Source organism: Bubalus bubalis, chromosome 14 (assembly GCF_019923935.1).
Source record: "Bubalus bubalis isolate 160015118507 breed Murrah chromosome 14, NDDB_SH_1, whole genome shotgun sequence".
Lineage (NCBI taxonomy): Eukaryota > Metazoa > Chordata > Mammalia > Artiodactyla > Bovidae > Bubalus > Bubalus bubalis.
Window position 1 is genome coordinate 49,919,059 of NC_059170.1, and position 20,669 is coordinate 49,939,727.

A 20,669-nucleotide genomic window follows, 5' to 3' on the forward strand; every position below is an offset into this window, starting at 1 on the left:
AGAATGACAATTTTATTTATTCCTACCTTTATTCTTCCTACCCAGGAATTTGGAATATCTCTCCATCTGTTTATGTCATCTTTGATTTCTTTCATTAGTGTCGTACAATTTTCTGTGTACAGTTCTTTTGTCTCCTTAGGTAAGTTTATTCCTAGATATTTTATTCTTTTTGCTTCAGTGGTGAATAGGGTTGATTCCTAAGTTTCTCTTTCTGATTTTTCATTGTTGGTATATAGGTATGCAAGTTATTTCTGTGTATTGATTTTGTATCCTGTGACTTTGCTGAATTCACTGATTAGCTCTAGTAATTGTTTGATAGTATCTTTAGGGTTTTCTATGTACAGTATCATGTCATCTGCAAACAGTGAGAGCTTTACTTCTTTTCTGATCTGGATTCCTTTTATTTCTTTTCTTCTCTGATTGCTGTAGCTAGGACTTCCAAAACTATGTTGAATAATATAGGGATGAAAGTGGACACCCTTGTCTTGTTCCTGATCTTAGGGGGAATGCTTTCAGTGTTTCACCACTGAGAATAATGTTTGCTGTGGGCGTATCATACATGGCCTTTACTGTGTTGAGGTAGGTTCCTTCTGTGCCCATTTTTTGAATAGTTTTAATCATAAATGGGTGCTGAATTTTGTCAAAGACTTTTTCTGCATCTATTGAGATCATATGGTTTTTATTTTTCAATTTGTTAATATGGTGTATCACATTGATTGATTTGTGTATATTGAAGAATCCTTGCATCCCTGGAATAAACCCAAGTTGATCATGGTGTATGAGCTTTTTAATGTCCTGTTGAATTCTGTTTGCTAAAATTTTGTTGAGGATTTTTGCATCTATGTTCATCAGTGATACTGGCCTATAGAGAAACTTTAGATGAAATTTTATATATTCCTCAAACTCATGTTCTGAGTGTTTTAAGATTTGGGTATAAGACTAAATGCCTGTGGGGTTTAAATTAATCATACATTCTTCTTCCCCTAACTTCATGAATTGAGTCTTTGCATCTTTGGAGCTAGGGATCTGTATGTTTGAGATTTAATGTTGAGGTTAAAAGGTTTACATCTTTTTAATAAAATTATATCTTTCTTAGGCATAATTCTTTCTTTACTTAATTATAGTAAAAGAAACATTGGTTCTTAAGGGGTCTTGATTTTGCTGCTATCTAGATGTGTGACTTTGGACAAGTAATATCATATTACTGCTAGACCTGTTTCTCCATTAAAATGAGGGGTGGCGTTAAATGTTAAAACTGTTATAAGTGAACTAGTAGAATGTATTTAAGATTATATGTAGGCACACAAACACTTGACAAGTCATCATTGCTGGAGTATGAAACTAGCTCTGTTATGTAGGTGCATTATCAATAATGTTGTTCACACCAGAAGCAGCTTTTGTGCTTTCTGGTTCATGATTTTGTTACTGTGATAGTAACTTTTCAGAATATGTCTCGTACTAAAAATTAAATTAAATCACTACGATGATGATTGGAATCTTTAGGATGAGTGACATGAACAAGTTTAGAATTGTTTCTCTTACACTGAAGGCTTGATTTTTAAAATATCTCATGTTCTGCAATTTCATTTGACTAAGGAATTTATCTTTGATCTTATTCCAGAGTAAGGGCATGAATACTCCCACAGTCATAGTCTATATTTAATTAAGTTTTGCTCTGTGGGCTTCATCAGGCTCAGTAATAATAAAATGGTTGTATATTTTCTGCTTTCAAAATATGTCTTTATAGAAAGTCTTCTCAGATCACCCCACATGTGACAAATCTATTCAAACAATTTAAACTGCCACTGTGTGCTTGTTTCTTTCTTGGAAATCTACCAGTCATACATCTTCATGAACTGTCTTCTCCCACAATCCCCATGTTCAAAGTTTTATATTATAAAACTCCTTGAGAAAGGAGGTTAACGTTGTAGCTCCTACTATCCAGGAAAGAACTCTGTTCATCTCTGAATAGTTCTTACGTGTTATTGCTGCTGAGGATTTGGGATTAAAATTATTGGATAGAATGGAGTAAGCCTTTTTCTAGGATATCAAACTATTTGAGGTCAGTGTGATTAACTCTTAAGACACAGCAGTTTTGGTAAGCTTTGGGCTTTGTTCTGAAGTCCGTTTCTCCTGGTTTAACTGTAAATTGACCCTTTACTTTATGTCCTCTTGTATGTGATACCTTGTATATAATACCAGGTTACTGATGGGAGGAACCTCTCAGGGTGTGGGTGGGCTAGAGATGCACGCGCACTTGCCTTCATGTGTGTGAGAGGAGGGGGGGCATGGAATCTGAGGATAGGGGTGTGTCACGGTCAGCGTTCTGATCTGAGTCCTGCGTGACTGTCTAATTATGTACACTGGGTCTGCATCTGTTATAGGTGACATTCAGAAACTGTTTTTAATCAGTAGTAAATATGATACCTCGGGAAGGTAAGACAGTGTTTTGCTTTTCTTTCCTGTCTTCATTTTAGCTTTATTGTATATTTACTGAAGCTTTACATTGTCAGGGAAAAAATGTTATTGAATGGGCCAACTTCTGACTGGGCAGAAATGCTACTGGGGATCTGAGGGAATGTCTTAACCACAGGTGGGAACAATGTAATATGCCAAATACTTGAGAAGCATCAGAACAGAGAGAGGCTGTACAACTTAATCAGAAAGCCCAGTGATTGAAGACCATATATAATTGACAGGTGCTACAAAGATCAACTGTAATAATTGAGAGAAAAGGAGCCTCAGCTGGTGCAGAAAGGGGGCAGAGTTGTTGGTGCAGTGTAATTGGAAGTGGTAGCCAGACATTTTTCTTCTCAGTACAGAGGATGATGCTTGCAGGCAGGGCATGTAACCTTTAACTTCTTAATGGTGTGGACTGCAAGTAGGTGATGACTTAACAAATACTTTATATAAATATAGATGATACTGTCAGAGTGTTTCTCCATATTATAATTAGTTTTCAGGCAGATTCAATGACAGAATTTAAATTTGTGACTCTATATTTTATAGATACATCATTGAATAAATACCATCTTTGTCATATATTAACTTGGGTTACAGAATAATTGTGGGAACTTTTTGGAAACAGTTGAAGTTTACTTAAAACAGTTCTCTGTAGATAATATTTTTTATCCTAGCATTTCTTCTTAAACATGTTAATGATTGCTTGAAAAGAGGTGAATCAAACTCAACTCACTTAATATTCCAGCTTAGAGTCTTTACTCATTATCAGTTAGTGGGTGTGGAAACAATTTAATCAAGTTTGGGTAATTTAGTTTCAGTTTAAATTCTCAACTGGCAATTGGCCGAAAACTCCCATCTGAAGACGTGAGCATCCAAAAGTCATGTTGTGATTTGGCTGCTGTCTGCTCAACAGAGGAAGGCCCTGCCGGGAGAGCTGTGGAAGAACTGACTGGCAAAAGAAAACCCGCGGTAAGAGTTTCCCTTTAACTTACTGTGTGTGTGTGAGTGTGTGTGTGTGTGTGTGTGTGTGAAGCATACCAACCCGTTGTATCTGAATTAAAATTTTAGAGCTTTTAAAGTCGAGGACAAAATTAATGCCAAGTGTTTGAATTTATATGTCTATGATTTACATCTATAATAAGATAAACGTAAGGAATGGTTTTGTAGATAAGAGATTTTTATAATGCTTAATGTTGATAAGAAAATAAAATTAAGTGTGAAAATCAGTTTAACACATTCAGTTTTTTATAGTTGTGCTATAGTTAATCATCATTTTAAAATAGCATATTTTAAATGTTCCTTGAGTAAAGTTTCTGCCAAACTGAATTAGTTTCATAGCTGCTCCTCATTCAAAGTAAATGTCATAAATTTTTCAGTGAAGTAGCCTGTTGATTCCTGCTTCCTTTTTAATTACATTATAAGATGATAGGGAGGAAGAAAGAAAGTATAATATTAAATAATCAAATACACTGAGTCTAACATTAAGCCTTTAAAACATATCATTATTACTATACCTCTGTGGAAAATATGAAGTTCTTAAGATATTTATGTAGCCAAAATAAAATGGAGTAGCTGTTCATAATATAGCACAGAATCAAATTGTAGTGAAACAATCAGACCTCTCTCTCTGCCTTTCACATGTTTGCGCTGAGAAAATAATTCAAATTTGGCTACATTTTTATGTCCTTCAAGTGACCTGAAACTTAATAGTTTTATCCTCTTTGTGTTTGGCTCCTGTATACCCTTTTATTTGAATATCTGTGTCCTGTCAGATCCATGATTCATTATAGTAACTTTGGACAGGAGTGGAATTAGTAAATTATAAAGGTTGAAATCCAAAATCAGTGTTTATCAGAGCTTACTTGAGTGTCTCTGTGGACATAGTAGCTTTGTGATAACTGGACAGTGTGATGAAGGCCAGATATTAGTAATAGATTGTGATTCTGTGTCAGACTTAACAATTTTTGAGATTGACATAGTTTGGGTAATTTTTCTTTTGCAATTAGAGGTGTCAAAATGATGTTAGTTGAATGTGACCGTATTTTCTAGAGCTTAGTAACAAACATGTCAGGACTAGCACATGTGACAAGCACCTCACACAGCATCTGTCACCATATGAACATTCTCACGCTGACAGCGAGCCTAGTGCCCTGGACGGCGGCATCTGACCTCCCTGAGCTCAGTCTATGGATAGTCTGCTGTGCTGTCCGGACAGCTGAGTGCCCAAAGGAAGATGGTGCCATTCAAACCAGAGGTGCTTCCTAACTGCTCTTAAATGCGCAGTGTAGATGGTGATTACAGTGTAGATAAAACTGCAACTGGAGCCAATACTTTAGAAAGGCATAAGCAGGTGTGTGAGGAAAGCAGGGAAGCAGGGATCTCATATTTATTTACTAAGGTAACTGATGACTTGTCTTCTGAACTTTAAATATGTATCATTTATTAAATGAATATCTTCTAATCGAAGCATGCAGAAAGACTGAATTCTAACCACGGAAGTTTTTTTTCTGCTGCTATTCTGTTTTCTTAGATGTTCTTAAGAATTGCAGCAAAGCCTTGTTAAAGTCATGTTCTTGTAAGAATTTCATTTTCTGGAGAGAATTCTTACGTTTTAAGATTGAATGCAGTGAATGATGGCCCTGATTTCTTCAGCTGAATTTAAGATTATCAAAATAGATGTCATCCATGAACTAAGCACTTTCCTCTCCTTAGCAACTATTCCATTCTAGTGTCAGGCCAGCACAGGGATTTATTTATCTCTCGCTTTATATCATTGAGTTGTTACATAGAGACATTTTTTAATGATAGTATGATTTCCTTAATCAACTTTTATCCCTTTTTGAAAGAAATAACTGTAAAATTTGTTTCTTTTATAGCTTATTCTGAAATGTGCATATTTATTAGATTTTTGAAAATATATATGATAGACCATTTGGATGACTAAACGTTTACACTTTTTCTGTAGGACACAGTGAATCTTGTCTAAGGGAAGTGATGTTTAAAAAATGATAAAGGTAGTTTGTTTCTAAGTTAGATCTGTCAACATTAAAAAAAAACTCATTGAAGACTCACTTTTCTTTATTAAGCTGATAATATGAAAGCAGATTGAATCAGAGCATGCAATCTAGTAAGAACCTAAAATCAGAAAGGTTTACTTTTAGATTAGACATGTTCTTTCCCCTAGTTTACTACAAAAATATATAAGCTATTTTAAAAATTAAGTAACTATAAATATTTTTCAAGTGGCAAAAATCCAGGGTAAGTCTGTTGTTAATTTCCTCCTCAAGATGGTGATATTGACTTCAGTCTCTGCAGTGACTTCTATTGTAATTTTTTCCTGGGTGCACCCAGAAGGACTCCAGCCTCCCTTTCAAGTATTCTGATTTGAAGATCTTAGCTCAGCTGATATGGCAGTTTGTTTGTCACCGCTAGGAGAAAGATGTCATTCCCATCCTCCCAGGAGGAGTGTCTAGAGGAAAATGATCCTGGCTGGGCAGCGGGCCTTGCAGTTTTCATGACATCACATTTCTATAATGGCTCTTTTAGGTTCTATGCAGTTAGCTTCGAGTGGTCCATGGGCAGGTGGAGAATTGGGCATTTAGCCACATAAAGATGTTTAACCACATACTTATGTAAACATCACAGATGGAAGGGGATACATAGCCTTTCTTTTACTAAAATGAATGAAAAATGACCCTCGTTTCTAAGCGAACAAAAGTCTACTAATAGTCATCATTTTTATGATGGACATAACTGTAACTTTTCAGTTTAGTGAATCGGTATCTGCTTGGTATGTTGTGATACAGTGGCTTCTAAAAGAAGTTCGGGGGCTACCACTATCAGAATAAATGATGATTAGCAATGGTGTGGAATTGGAAGTTTCAGAAAGGTAAATTTTAATAAAAAGTTATTATTTATAATGGTGGGAAGGAAAAATTATTTTCAGTTCATAGACAAAAGAAGCTTTTAAATGTGGAAAATAAAATGGAGTACCTTTCAAGATCCATTCTTGTAAGAACCTAAGACAGAAGTTTATAAAGAAGGAATTCTTGCTGATAAAAATCACAAGGATCATTTGAAGAAAAATTGTGACATCTTAAAAATTAATATATTAAATAATGATAAAAATGTATTAAGTCTTATGTAAAATAAATGTTACAAGCAATATTTAGTTGCTACTACTAGGGATCTTTGGGCTCCCCAGGTGGTGCTAGTGATAAAGAACCCCCCTGCCAGTGGAGGAGACACAGGTTCAATCCCTGGGTCAGGCAAGTGCCTGGAGGAGGGCATGACAACTCTCTCCAATATTCTTACCTAGAGAATTCCATGGACAGAGGAGAAACTAGGCAGGCTACAGTCAGTAAGGACACAAAAAGTTGGACACAACTGAAGCGACTTAGCACACATGTGCTAGGGATCTTTACTAAATAAATATAATAGATAAAAGAGTATGTCCCATTCATTCATTCTGTAAATTCTTATTGACAGTCTGCTGTGTGTGTCAGGCACTACACTAGGCATAGGGGGCTGTAGTCATAAATATGACTGATGTCACCTTCAGGTTAGAGTCTGTCAGGGAGGGTAGACATTAAGCTAGTAATTACAGTAAAGTTGTGACTTTTTTTAAAAAGCATCCTTTCTTAAGGATACCTTGAGAATTGATCTATAGTGTGTTCGTTATTCAGTTAATTTTCCTCATGAAATGAGGTTATTCATTTTTACATAAAAATTGAACAGAAACTCTTTGAGAATGGATCTTAGAAATTCGTAGGGACTTATACATTCTTGGCTTTTGTATAGCTTACTTTAAGGAAACTTGAAGTTTCTAAGCTACCAAGAAATGTGAATATCAGCAGATCTCATAAAGCCTATCCTGTATGATCACTTAATAAAATTATACGAAGCAGTTTTACATTTCTGAGTTGTCGTGATTAAGAGGTTGGGCTCTAGAATCAGATCAGTTGGGTTTGACTATTAACTGAGACTTATAAGCTTGCAGCCTTAAACCCCTCTGTGTACAAAGAAAGTTTTTGTATTTGTAGATTAATTCAATTTAATTCACAATAAGTGCAAGTACTTTAATGATTTTCAGATGAAATATTTGAATTAAATTTAAGATAGGTATTTCATAATCCAGTGTCCTTATTTTTGCTTACAATATAGAATTCTTCCGTTGTAAGATCTCAGTAAGAGAGAATTATTTCAACACTGGAAGTATCATTTCCCATGACCCTAATCAGTTGGATAGAATTAATCAGCTTGGTAAGTTACTGAACACTTACTAAGCTGTCTAGCACTTGCTGATAGTAGTGTCATGATAGCCAGAAGAACTACGCTGTCACTGTGCTTAGGCCTTAGGAAGACTAAAACCATGGAAAGAACACTTAGACGTCAAGCCGAAGATCTGAGACCTAGTTCCTGCTCTGCTACTAATACATGGAGGGATCGCAGATATATGAACTACTCTAGTTGAGGCTATCTCAGATCTCAAGTCTCCTCACTTTATGTGTATGTGTTATATATATATGTGTATGCGTATGCATGCATGTGTGTATGCATATATACACACAATATGTATATATCCATTCCATATTATTGCCCTAAATTGAAATGAAAAGCTAAGAATTCATTTAAGCTTTTTATTTTATATGCTGAGTAAAGATTTCTGTCCTACATGGTATTTTACATGATACCATCAAGTAAAAATACATTATTGATTTTTACATATACTATTTCAGGGCTTTTCAAATATTCCCATATAAATTATGTACTATTCTATAACTTCATAAGGGAAATGTAAAATTGCTTTAGTCTACCCAATTTCAAACTGATTTCCTTGCTATATGATTAAAAATTTTTTTCCAGTAAACATTTCTAGCAGGTACCAAGTTATTTTTTTACACCTTTAAACTAGCATTTTATAAACCAGTGTTAAATAATTATAGTAGTTCATAGCAACTCTGCCCTTTACAACAGTATATGGTTTTCTAGTTATGTAAATTGTATCATGAGTTTGCAGAGTAATTTACTGATTCAAGTAGAGTATATAGCCTTTGAAGGGAGAAGACATAAGCAAGCATGGTTTGTGCTTATATGTATACACTTTACCATATGATCTCACTGAATCCTGTAAATACCACCTACTCCTGCTAAAGGGGAGCAGAGTGGTCAGAAGTTGCTAGTTAAAGGTCCCCTGTACTGCCCAGCTCTGCCTAAGTGTGGCAGGCATCTGGGCCCCAATGTGTTCCCAGCCAAGTGAATGTAGGAAGTTGGTTTGTATGTCTGTTGACCTACAGATGAAATTGTAGTCATAATTAGAAGAATAGGCTTTGCAGGTGGTGCCCAGTGGTAAAGAACCTGCCTACCAATGCAGGAGACAAAAGAGATGCAGGTTCGAACCCTGGGTCAGGAAGGTCCCTTGGAGGAGGGCATGGAAACCCACTCCAGTATTCTTGCCTGGAGAATCCCATGGAGAAAGGAGCCTGGCCAGCTACAGTCCATAGGATCGTACAGTCAGACACGACTAAAGTGACTTTGCACACACATTAAGAACGCCTGCTGCATTTTAAATGTTAAAATGTAACAAGGCATTAAAAGCAAATGTTTTTTGGACAAGGATAGCATTTAAATTTACAAGTTATTTGGAGGAAATACTAATATGCAGTCATATAAAAGAAGTCTTAAGTTTATAAGAATATAAAACTAACAAAATTTGTGGAGGATTTGCTTATGTGTTACCATGTTGGAAAAAGTCTTATCCATCACTGCTGCTTCTGCTAAGTCACTTCAGTCGTGTCTGACTCTGTGTGACCCCATAGACGGCAGCCCACCAGGCTCCCCTGTCCCTGGGATTCTCCAGGCAAGAACACTGGAGTGGATTGCCATTTCCTTCTCCAATGCATGAAAGTGAAAAGTGAAAGTGATGTCGCTCAGTCATGTCCGACTCCCAGCGACCCTATGGACTATAGCCCACCAGGCTCCTCCATCCATGGGATTTTCCAGGCAGGAATACTGGAGTGGGGTGCCATTGCCTTCTCCATCACTAAGCAATCATTAATACAGAAAAAGTGAAACCAAGAATTTAAAAAAGATAACATCTCTAATTGCTGTGAAAATAAGACAAGTAGACAGTTCTGTCTTATGCTGTAGGGACACTTTATGTGGGGACAGATAATGATGACTGTGGCTCCGTGGTGGTGGTGACGTGGTGGAGCATATGAGGGGCACTTTTCAGGGTATCTCTGCCACATACTTTACTCTTAGAGATTCATTTAAATGTTTGAGGAACATATAAATCCAAATACCTGTGTGGGTGTTAGAATCTTTGACTTGAATTCTTGAGTACCTGCTGTGAATAAAATATTATGCTGTTTTATGTTTTGCACAGTGAGGCTGTAACACACAACCTCCTGTCACTTAGCTGAGACCAGTCAACCTCATTCAGAGATAAGAATATCGGTTGGTTAAAGGAGCGGTCATTTGAATCGGGAATAGTTTTGAAAATGCAAACCCAAGTGTAATGTGTACCATTAAAATCAGAAGGCAGTATGAGTTTATTGAGATATGAAAGAGGTATAATATAAAAGTACTTTACTTTGCATTGGTTCAGTGTACCCGACAAACCATAATATCTTATATTTGTTTGTTAGGGGTACAGATTTTTCTGTTTCTCTGCTATTTTGTTTCCTAAAGTATCATTGGACTAGAATTTACAGTTTTTCCTTGCATATACATATATACACAGTAACAATATATGCAAGTCAAATTTAATTTTTAAATGACTGTTTTACAATGTGGGTACATCCGTGCCAACCACAGGGCAGTCTGTGCTATCTTTTGCACCCTTGCTTTGTACAGGGTGAGCATGTTCGATGTGTGGCAAGGCAGTAGATAATAGTTCTATTTTTACTTAGACTGTATTTGGTTTAATAGGTGATATTCTGGGGGCCTGGGTTTCTATAATTATGAAAAATTTCAAACATGTAAAGGAAAAGAGACTAGTGTAATAAACGCCCTACATCTGTGGTCCAGATTTAACAATTAGAAATTTTTGCCACAGTTGCTTCATCTACCTCCTCCTGTTTTCTCAACTATTTTGAAGAAGATCCCAGACCTCAAGTCTTTTTTACTCCTACCTTCTTCAATAGTCAACTCTTTTATTAAAAAAAAAGGACTTTTTAAAAGTTTATTTTATTGGAGTATAGTTGACTTACAATGTTGTGCTAGTTTCTGTCATATAGCAAAGTGATTCAGTTACCCATATAAATACACACACACACACACACACACACATATACACACACATTCTTTTTCATATTCTCTTCCATCAGATATTGAATATAGTTCCTGTGCTATACAGTAGGGAAAGAAAGACTTTTTAATATAACTACAATACCTCTAATACATCAAACAAAATTAACAAAACTTACGTGTATCAGTTGATACTATCTCCCTATTCAGTCCCCCATGCTTTTGATTCAAAATTGTTATATGATATTTGGGCCGTTTGTTCAGAATCCACACAAAATCCTTGTTGTGTTAGGTTGTTAGGACGGCTGCATAGTTGAAGTCTTTTCTTCCTCACTACCTGCTTCCCTTCCTCCTTGCCTCTCCCTTCCTTCCTTCCCTTCCTCTCTTCATCTCTCTCTCCTTCGTGTTCTTGACTCTTCAAAGGAGCTGGGGAAGTTGTCCCATAGAATAGCCCCTATTCTGGATATTTCTGGTGGCTTCCCAGTTAATATATTCCATTGACCTCTACATTTCCTGCAAATTAGAAGTTAGCTCAACAGACCTGGTTAGATCCAGGTTGAGCTTTGATTTTAGGGTTTAGGTGCGGTGGACAGGAATACCTCGTACATGAAGCTGTGCCTTTATGCTGAACCACGTCACGGAGCATGTGGTGTGTCTGCTTGTCACTCTCTCCACGGTGTTAGAATTGGTCAGTGCCAACAGCCCAGTCTCTCCATGGAGCCTTTCCCCCTTTCCTGTTGTGGTTTAATCCATTGCCAATTGTTTCTGAATCAGTTCTATCATTAGGGTTTGCAGGGTAACAAATATTTTAATCTGTTACACCATCCACAATTATTCTAAGAAGAATTTTCCCTTGTAAACTGTGACTTTTGATTTCTCTGAAATAGTTCATCCTAGAAATAAACCCAGTGCCCTTAATATCATCTCTTAAATATCTAGTTTCTTATCCAAGAGTAACTTTAGGTATGAAGATCACATAGCACTGAAGTGACCATGTAATTACAGGATTTTTATAGAGTGAAGATACTTCTTACTTGATTTTTATGAACAGTGTCAGTATTAGGACAACTTTATATAGTTAGCATATACAGTATTGATCATTTAGGAACTGGGACCCTTTTCTTTCAAGTGCTTTGTCAAATATGTTTCTCTCTGCTGAGTCATGAGTGATTAGTTGAACTTCAGCAAGCAAAACAGTATCACAGGGCAGAGTAGTACTATATAGGTGGGTAGCATATAAGGGATGATCTAATATTGCCAGATTTATAAACTTAAATTCAGGAGCAAAACTGTTATTTTTATTATTAGTTTATTTAACAACCACCAGTAACTCCATTTAATACTGTTAACAAAATAAGAAAAATATTTCACTTTTAGATGACATGACTGATTAAGAAAACCTATGGCGGTCAGCTTTAAAGCCATTTTTATAAACAGGAAAAATAAAGTTCTGGATATACTGTATCTTTATACCAACTGAAAAAACACTGGGAAAAGACCCCACTCAGAACTGTAACAAACAAAGCATAATACTTACCAATAAATTTGAGAAAGATGTTAGACCTTTCAAAAGAAACTTAAAACATTTGAAAGCATCTTAAGATTTAAATAAATGAAGAGAAACTATTTCTTAATCTTGAGAATTGTTGGCAAATTATTTCACTATAAGCAATTAATAGATTTCTCAGTTTACTTCTAACTTTCAGATTTTCTAGTGACTTACTTTATATGATAGTGATTCAACAGTGAGGGTAAGTCTCAATCTACTAGGTACTGGGAAACGTTTAAAACATCAGTGGTAATGATGCCGGAACAGACGTGTAACTCAGGTAGTAGAAGAGAATTCTCTGCCACTTGCAGATTTGGACAGAAGTTTTCCTTGAGCCCCTGACTTCTTGATCAGTGAGAGTTGAGAGAAATGCCCTTCATCCTGTGACCTCCGCAAATCCCTGTCCCTCACGACCTCAGCTTTCTTGCCTCTGCAGCCACTGTGATTTCTTTGCCAGTGTCAGTACAGATGGAAAATCAGCCCCTTCTTCTAGTTTTTTTAAAATGTAGCATTCAGTGAGTTTAGAGACTCAGGTAGGTGCTGTAATCAGCAAATTTCATCTTAATCTTTGGGCAAAACATTACTATTCACATCCTTGCCCCGCTTCTACTCTTTACTAAACTAATACAATTGCCTTTGTTAGAGGGAGTCTGAAAAGTATTTTTTATGTCTTGTAAAACATGGATTACAGGAGTGTTATAAGGAATCCAAATTTAGTCCCATTTACTTACAACAACTTAACTGTTTTTCATTATAGGAGAGGCCACTTAAAGGATATTCATTCAATGGTATTAGGTAGTGGTATAACTGCAAAAGGGATAAGACAAGAAAAGGCATTCATCCATACTTTATATAACCAGAGAAATTTTTTTTTAATTTTATTTTATTTTTTAAACTTTACATAATGGTATTAGTTTTGCCAAATATCAAAATGAATCTGCCACAGGTATACATGTGTTCCCCATCCTGAACCCTCCTCCCTCCTCCCTCCCCATTCCATCCCTCTGGGTCGTCCCAGTGCACCAGCCCCAAGCATCCAGTATCGTGCATCGAACCTGGAATTTTTTTTAAAAGTAGCATGGGAAATGCTTTTACATCTCATATATGAAGCATTAGTAGAACTCACCAAGATAAAGTATACCCCTGAATATTAAAAATGTTTGGCAGATCAAAATATTATAATTAAAAGGATCACTGAAAATTGTGGAAAATATCCAAAACAGAAGTTACAGAGGAAATGATAACAGATATGATAGTTTCATATTATTGCAGAATATGCAAATTTAGACTTCAAGATCCTAACATATAAATGAGAAAAAGTATGACAGGTTATGAGAATAAAGAAATAAGAGTAATATGAGGGGGAATATTTACCTATGCACTTACCAAAAAACTACAAATTATGACTTGGAAATACAGATTTTTCATTGTATTAAAAGGGCTAAATTTTCTTAAAAGAAATCTAATCTTGCAAGATAAGCAGTAACACCAAACTCTTGGGGAGTGATTCAGGCATGTATACTTAGAGTCACAGTAATGTTTAAATATTTCACTTGGGAATTGAGGAAATAAATATTGTGCTAATTATAAATCATATATGTAGAGACTAATTATAGAACATCACTGTAAAAATACTGTCTTTAAATAATAAGTTTTTGAAGACTCTAGAACAACTTCCCAAGAGAACTTTTTGCTTTGATGAATATATCCTATGATTTACACTAATATCATAGCCACTAGTCACACACATGGCTACTGAGCATGTGAAATGTGGCTGATGCACCTTAGGAACTGAATTTTTAATTTTATTTAACAGCATTTAAATTTAAATACTCATGTAGCTACAGTATTGGGCATTGCAGTTCTAGAAATGTGGAGAAATGTTAGGTGTACGTGAAAATAAACTAGTAAGTTTACATACCATGATTACAAGTGTGTATATACTTGTATGTACGTATGTAAAGTGGTATCCACAGTTAAATTTGAAGGAAATGGGTGATTTTTTAAATGCTAATTAGAAAATCAAGTGAAAATAATGGCAGCACTCCACACTTGTGCTGTTCAGTATGGTAGCTACCAGCCCTATGTGGCAGTTTAAATACAAATTAATTTACATTAAGTAAAAATTAAAACTTCAGTACCTCAGTCACACTGGTACATTTTGGGTACTCAGTAACTCTGTGTGGCTAATGCTTACATTTGGACAGAGCAGATACAGAAATCAGCTATTGCAAAATGTTCTGTTGTAAGTGCTGTGGAGAGAACCAATGGGAGGAATATACAGGAACAAGTCCTTAATAACTTAACTGATCAGTCAATTTTGAAGGGCACAAGTGAGTTAGAACTGGAAATGCAAGTCAGTAGAAAAGTATAAGGAATAGTATCAGAAGACGCTACTTTTGTAACCCAGATCAGCATCCCATAAAGTACAGGCAGTGGACTAGTGATGAGTCTGCTGTCAATGACTGCCTGCTTCCTCTCAGCCTCAGACTTGCCTAGAACCTTGTATAGCCATGTGATATTTCTCTGTCATCTGAGCACATCACCTGTCTTACCTCATTGAGAAAGCTGCCTGGAGAATCCCCCTGTGGTCTGAGCTGAGTAATAGCTATGAGCTATGGGAAACATTAGTCAGGATGAAAAAGAGAAAGCAGATTGCTTATGACAGTTGTGTAAGAAACTAAGTCACTTGCACTGTACCTTAATAATCTATGCTTGCAAGTGCAATTAAATGCTGAACACTGAATTTCCAAATGTGGTAAACTTAAACTTCATTCCTCCTGCCTTTGGAGATGCAGCAAGGGATCCATCACCCTCTAATGGGAACCAGGATTTTAAAGAAGCTCCCAGTCAGGGCCTCTGTCTGGGGGAACTTATGTCCTCTCTTGACCCTCCTGGGCCTGGGATTCAACCAAGTTGTGGAATCTTTTTCTTTCAGCAGAATTTCCAACTTTATTTTTTCCTTTACCCCCTTTAAGTTCATTAGTTCTTTGTAACTGTGTTCACTCCTCTCCCCAAAATTAGTTTCAAAGGTTTCGCAACATGTCCAGATAAGAAATATTGTTCTAAATTCAGTGAATTTCTAAAGTTTTGTTTTAAAATTTCTTCCTTTTTTCACATTTAATCCTGATGCCCTTATATAAGATATTAAATTGAATTCTTTGTGAAATAGGGAAAGCTCTTTACTACTATAATCAAGGCATGATCTGTCAGCTAAACATTGTTTTACTGGTAATCAACAGTCCTAGATTTACTGCCTGTTTTCTTATTGTGGTTTTGGCTGTATGTTTAACAGTTGCCTGTGCACTGAGGTGAAAGGCCCTGTGGGCACCGTCCAGTGTATTTGGAGGGCCAGTTCTCCAGTTGCAGAATTTGGGGTCAAATGAAACCACATATTTTCTAATAGTTCTTCTAGTAGCCTTGAATTTTTTTCTTTTTTTTTTGAGTGGAGGGTAGTTGCTTTACAATATGGTATGGATTTCTGTCATACATCAACCTGAATCAGCCATGGGTATACAAGCCTTGCATTTTTATTAAAAAACATATACAACACATACGTATTTAGTTCTTTATCAATATGATTGTTGTATCTGTTACTGATTTCAGCATTTTTTCTTTTTCTCCCTAATTTATCAAATTTGGGAAGAGTTGTAAGACTACTTGAAGGAAATCAATCTGTGTTCTTAGTAATAGTCTGTAAGTGACAGGAAAGCAAATAAATGAATAATACTCAGCATTTCCTGTTTAAATTTTGGGTTTTTTTGAGATTAAATAAAACATAAATATTTACTTGAAATATGTATGAAAATCGTACTGATAGAATGGCATCTTCTGATTTCTTTTTAAAATTATGCTAATGATTTACTTAAGCATAGTTATGCATATATTGATAGATAACTGTATTATTACTTGGTTTATGTAGACCTCTTCAAAAGATGAAAAACAATTAATACTAAAGTATTAAAAAGGCATGTTTCCTTTCACTTATATTAATATTCTTACAATTGATATTGCATAATGTACTGTGAATGTACAGTGTGTGATTTCCATCCCTTTTCAGGAATTTGGCTTGAAATAATGTATTTATAACATTTCCTCATAAATATTTTAAGATACAACATTTTTAAAACATTATGTTCTTAGTTAATATGTGTTTAGGAATGTTGGTGGTGTTAATATTGTTTTCAAATAATACAGTTTCAAACTCCTTAGAACACTTGTAGGCTTCTAATTGTTTCATTTGTGTAACTTTCGACCTTGAGAATATTGGCTAGTTGGTTAATATTCTTTCTACTTACCAATTTTATTTTTAGTACTTACTGTGTACCTGGAGCTATTTTAGATTGTATAGGTAATCAGTATAAAAAAGTAAAAGCACCCCAAATCCTTTTCCTCCAGGAGCCCACATTTAGTAGATTGTTCCACATTTGATTATGTGGCATTTAACTTAAAGGGCCACTTCTCTGTTAATTGTCAGGAAATGCATGTCATCAAAAAGAGACAGAGGCAGAACAAAATTCCTATTTGTTCTTTTTAACTCATTGCTTTTCAGTGAGTTTAGCTCTCCTAAGTATTTTAATGGCATTTACGACTGTGATTATTTGACAACCTAGAGTTTTTCTGTATTTTTCTCATCTCCCAACTGGTAGTTCAGTGCAGAAGAAGAAGTTGAACTAGTCACTTAAGGTTTTAGGGTTTAAAGAGAAGTCATATTCTTTAGGGAAAATACTTTTTGTGAAAGAAGAGAATATGGCTTTTGGAAGACTCCTGATTTTATCTAATTTATTTCTTCAGAGCCTACCATTTGTATTCTAGATAAACTTGAATCACATGGCAAGATCTCAGTGTAATATTTGACTCTTCTCTTCTCTTCAGGAAAATCTTAAACTTCACCACCAGAAGATTAAAAAGAGGTCCCTCCTGCACCGGGAAGGCTCTGCAGGTCTTTTCAGTGTTCTTGGAGGTGTGGGCTGTGAGCCCTGGTCACTTTGTGTCATCCTCCTTGTTCTCTAAAGGTAAGCACCGAGCAGGGAGTACGCTCAGGGCCGAGGCTCCAGCAGGACTGGCTTTGGAACGCTCCGCGGAGGCCTGGAGACGCCCCTCCCTCTCTCACAGAAGAGAGGCGGCCGCTCGTGTGGGCAGGACGCCACACGCACTGTCAAGCAGGGATGGCTGTCCGTGTGAAGAGTGCACACGTCCTAGAGATGCGGGGCACTTTTTGTTTTGTTTTCCAAAAATTCCACTTAACAGTGAAACTTGTCTTCCACTTCAGTCTGCATTTAAATCAGCTTAATAACTACCGTCATTGATCCTTCAAAAACTCTTCTTGGATGTATTAAGATTTGCATTCAAGATTTTGACACAGTGACAGCATTTAAGCAGTCTGCTTAAATTGATGTAACCAGCTTTGAAGATTTGCTTTTCATGGTCTTCTTGAAGCTTACCTTTACTTCAGAGAAAGTCCCTCAAACCATTTTTTTAAATCTCTGCTAAGCTTCAATAAGTGTGAAAGCAAATGTCTTCTCACTATTTAATAGGTATGTGGTCATAAAATTCATGTCAGATGGTAACAGGCCATCGGAGACCTAATGTCTACAGAACATTTCACATTGTAATCACCAGGACATTGGTATTGGCAGTGAGTACTTGGTGCTGATGAAGATATTAAATATCTGTATCTAATTTTGTTCATCTTTTTTAAAGCTCTTAAAATGATCTTGGAAACTTTAGTTCTAAAAGATTTGAACTTTTTATGAACTATCAAATTTAGGAGAAATCTGCTAATTTTTGTCTGGTTAGCCCTGTCTTTGGTGTATGATAATTCTATTTTATTTTCAAAGCAATTGTTCTTCCTATATCTGTGTAATAAAAAGATATTAAGAAGGGAAAGTACACTTTGTGTTTGCTGTTAGAATGAGTAAAAATACGACTGAGGCCTTTTATGAAAAAACCTTGAGAATCAATTTTTTTGTGTATGTAGTTGGCTTAGAACCCGTCTTGCTTATTACAACTGCAAGCACCTTTAAAAGATTTAAATCTACTTTGGAGATGATATAGGTTACATTAGTGAAAAACAGAGGTTACTAAGAATTTGGAAATAATCTCTATATAATTTTCTTTCGATTTTTAATTTGGAAGAACAGTTAAATAATTGTTAACTTTTATAACAGCATGGAACAGAATTCATTTCAGTTCAGTCGCTCAGTCGTGTCCGACTCTTTGCAGCCCCATGAATCACAGCACGCCAGGCCTCCCTGTCCATCACCAACTCCCAGAGTTCACCCAGACTCACGTCCATCGAGTCAGTGATGCCATCCAGCCATCTCATCCTCTGCCGTCCCCTTCTCCTCCTGCCCCCAATCCCTCCCAGCATCAGAGTCTTTTCCAATGAGTCAACTCTTCGCATGAGGTGGCCAAAGTACTGGAGTTTCAGCTTTAGCATCGTTCCTTCCAAAGAAATCCCAGGGCTGATCTCCTTCAGAATGGACTGGTTGGATCTCCTTGCAGTCCAAGGGACTCGCAAGAGTCTTCTCCAACACCACAGTTCAAAAGCATCAATTCTTCGGCGCTCAGCCTTCTTCACAGTCCAACTCTCACATCCATACATGACCACAGGAAAAACCATAGCCTTGACTAGACGAACCTTTGTTTCTTTGGGCCAGTTGAGAAAAAAAATTGAGTTGAAAGTCAAACCAAGTGAAAATGTAAGGTGGAGTATATAAAAATAAACAGGTATTACTTCTTACCTAAGCTTTAGCTTTTTTTTATTCTAAAAAAGCCTCCTCCCCCAGCCCCTGTCATTTTTGAAACAAGCTTTGTCTTACTGTAGTATTGACAACATACTTTTTTTTCCTTTTTTTTAAATTTTATTTTATTTAACTTTACAATATTGTATTGGTTTTGCCATATATCAAAATGAATCTGCCACAGGTATGCATGTGTTCCCCATCCTGAACCCTACTCCGTCCTCCCTCCCCATACTTTTTAAAAAGAAAAATTTATTTTGTAGTTCTAGAACCAGTGCTCTAATTTCACATCCGTTGTTGTTTATCTTTCAGTTGCTAAGTTGTGTCCAACTCTTTGTGACCCATGGACTGCAGCATGCCAGGCTCCACTTCCCTTCACTGTCTCCCAGAGTTTGCTCAAATTCATGTCCATTGAGTTGGTGATGCCATCCAACTATCTCATCCTCTGCCACCTGCTTCTCCTTTTGCTTTCAACTCTCCCCAGCAGTCTTTTCCAATGAGTCTGCTCTTTGCATCAGGTGGCCAAAGTATAGGAACTTCAGCATCAGTCCTTCTAATGAATATTCAGGGTTGATTTCCTTTAGGATTGACTGATTTGATCTCCTTGCAGTCCAAAGAACTCTCAAAAGTCTTCACCAGGGCCACAATTCAAAAGCAGCAATTCTTTAGCGCTCAACCTTCTTTATGGTCCAACTCTCACATCTGTACATGACTACTGGAAAAACCCTAGCTTTGACTATATTGACCTTTGTTGGCAAAGTAATGTCTCTGCTTTTTAATACTCTGTCTAGGTTTGTCATAGCTTTCCTTCTAAGGAGCAAGCGTCTTTTGATTTCATGGCTGTAGTCATTGTCTGCAGTGATTTTGGAGCCCAAGAAAATAAAATCTGTCACTGTTTCTCTTTTTTCCCATTCTGCTTGCCATGAAGTGATGGGACCAGATGTTATGATCTTAGTTTCTTGAATGTTGAGTTTTAAGGCAGCTTTTTCATTCTCTTTCACCCTCATCAAGAGGCTCTTCAGTTCCTCTTCACTTTCTGCCTTTAGTGTGGTATCATCTGCATATCTGAGGTTGTTGATATTTCTCCCAGCAATCTTGATTCCAGCTTGTGGTTCGTCCAGCCCTGCATTTAGCATGATAGACTCTGCATATTATTAAATAAGTAAAATGACAATATACAGCCTGTCATACTCCTTTCCCAATTTTAAACCAGTCTGTTTTTCCATGTTCAGTTCTAACTGTTGCTTCTTGACCTGCATAAGGTCAAGTCATGTAGCATGAATGTAAAAAATTAGGACCTTTGAGTCTAGCCCTTCTGTATCTACAGCATCATAAGTACAATAATTCTTAATAGCTTATGTCACCCCAATTTGTATTAGAGAACAAAAAACTATTGTTCTATGATTTTGATAATATTTAGGAGTGGACACCTGATGTGGTAGTACTGAGAGATTCTTCCACTGGAACTAGGGTCTAGGAGATTTTATTTTTATATGCACCTGCACAACTTAATCATACACAACGTGCACATACTGGAGTTTATTTCTTTTGTACATAAGACCTTATCAAATAACAGGTTTCTGAATTGTCTCTCAGTTATATTTGGATGCTGTGTTTTGTTTTTGTTTTTAACGTATGGAAAGCAGTCTTTGCTACAATTC

At 36.3% G+C, this 20,669-nt stretch overlaps 1 protein-coding gene across 6 annotated transcripts in view; it reads left to right on the top strand.

The window, feature by feature from the left end:
• ZEB1 (zinc finger E-box binding homeobox 1) overlaps positions 1 to 20,669 on the top strand; it is a 198,414-nt gene that overhangs the window by 46,517 nt on the left and 131,228 nt on the right. Inside the window, exon 1 of one of the 6 annotated variants that reach the window (XM_025264300.3) lies at positions 17,138 to 17,277. The exons of the other annotated variants lie outside the window; for them this stretch is intronic. The gene's annotated coding sequence lies outside the window, so the exon portion shown is untranslated. Of the gene's footprint in view, positions 1 to 17,137; positions 17,278 to 20,669 lie in introns of those variants that run through there. 6 annotated transcript variants of the gene reach the window in all.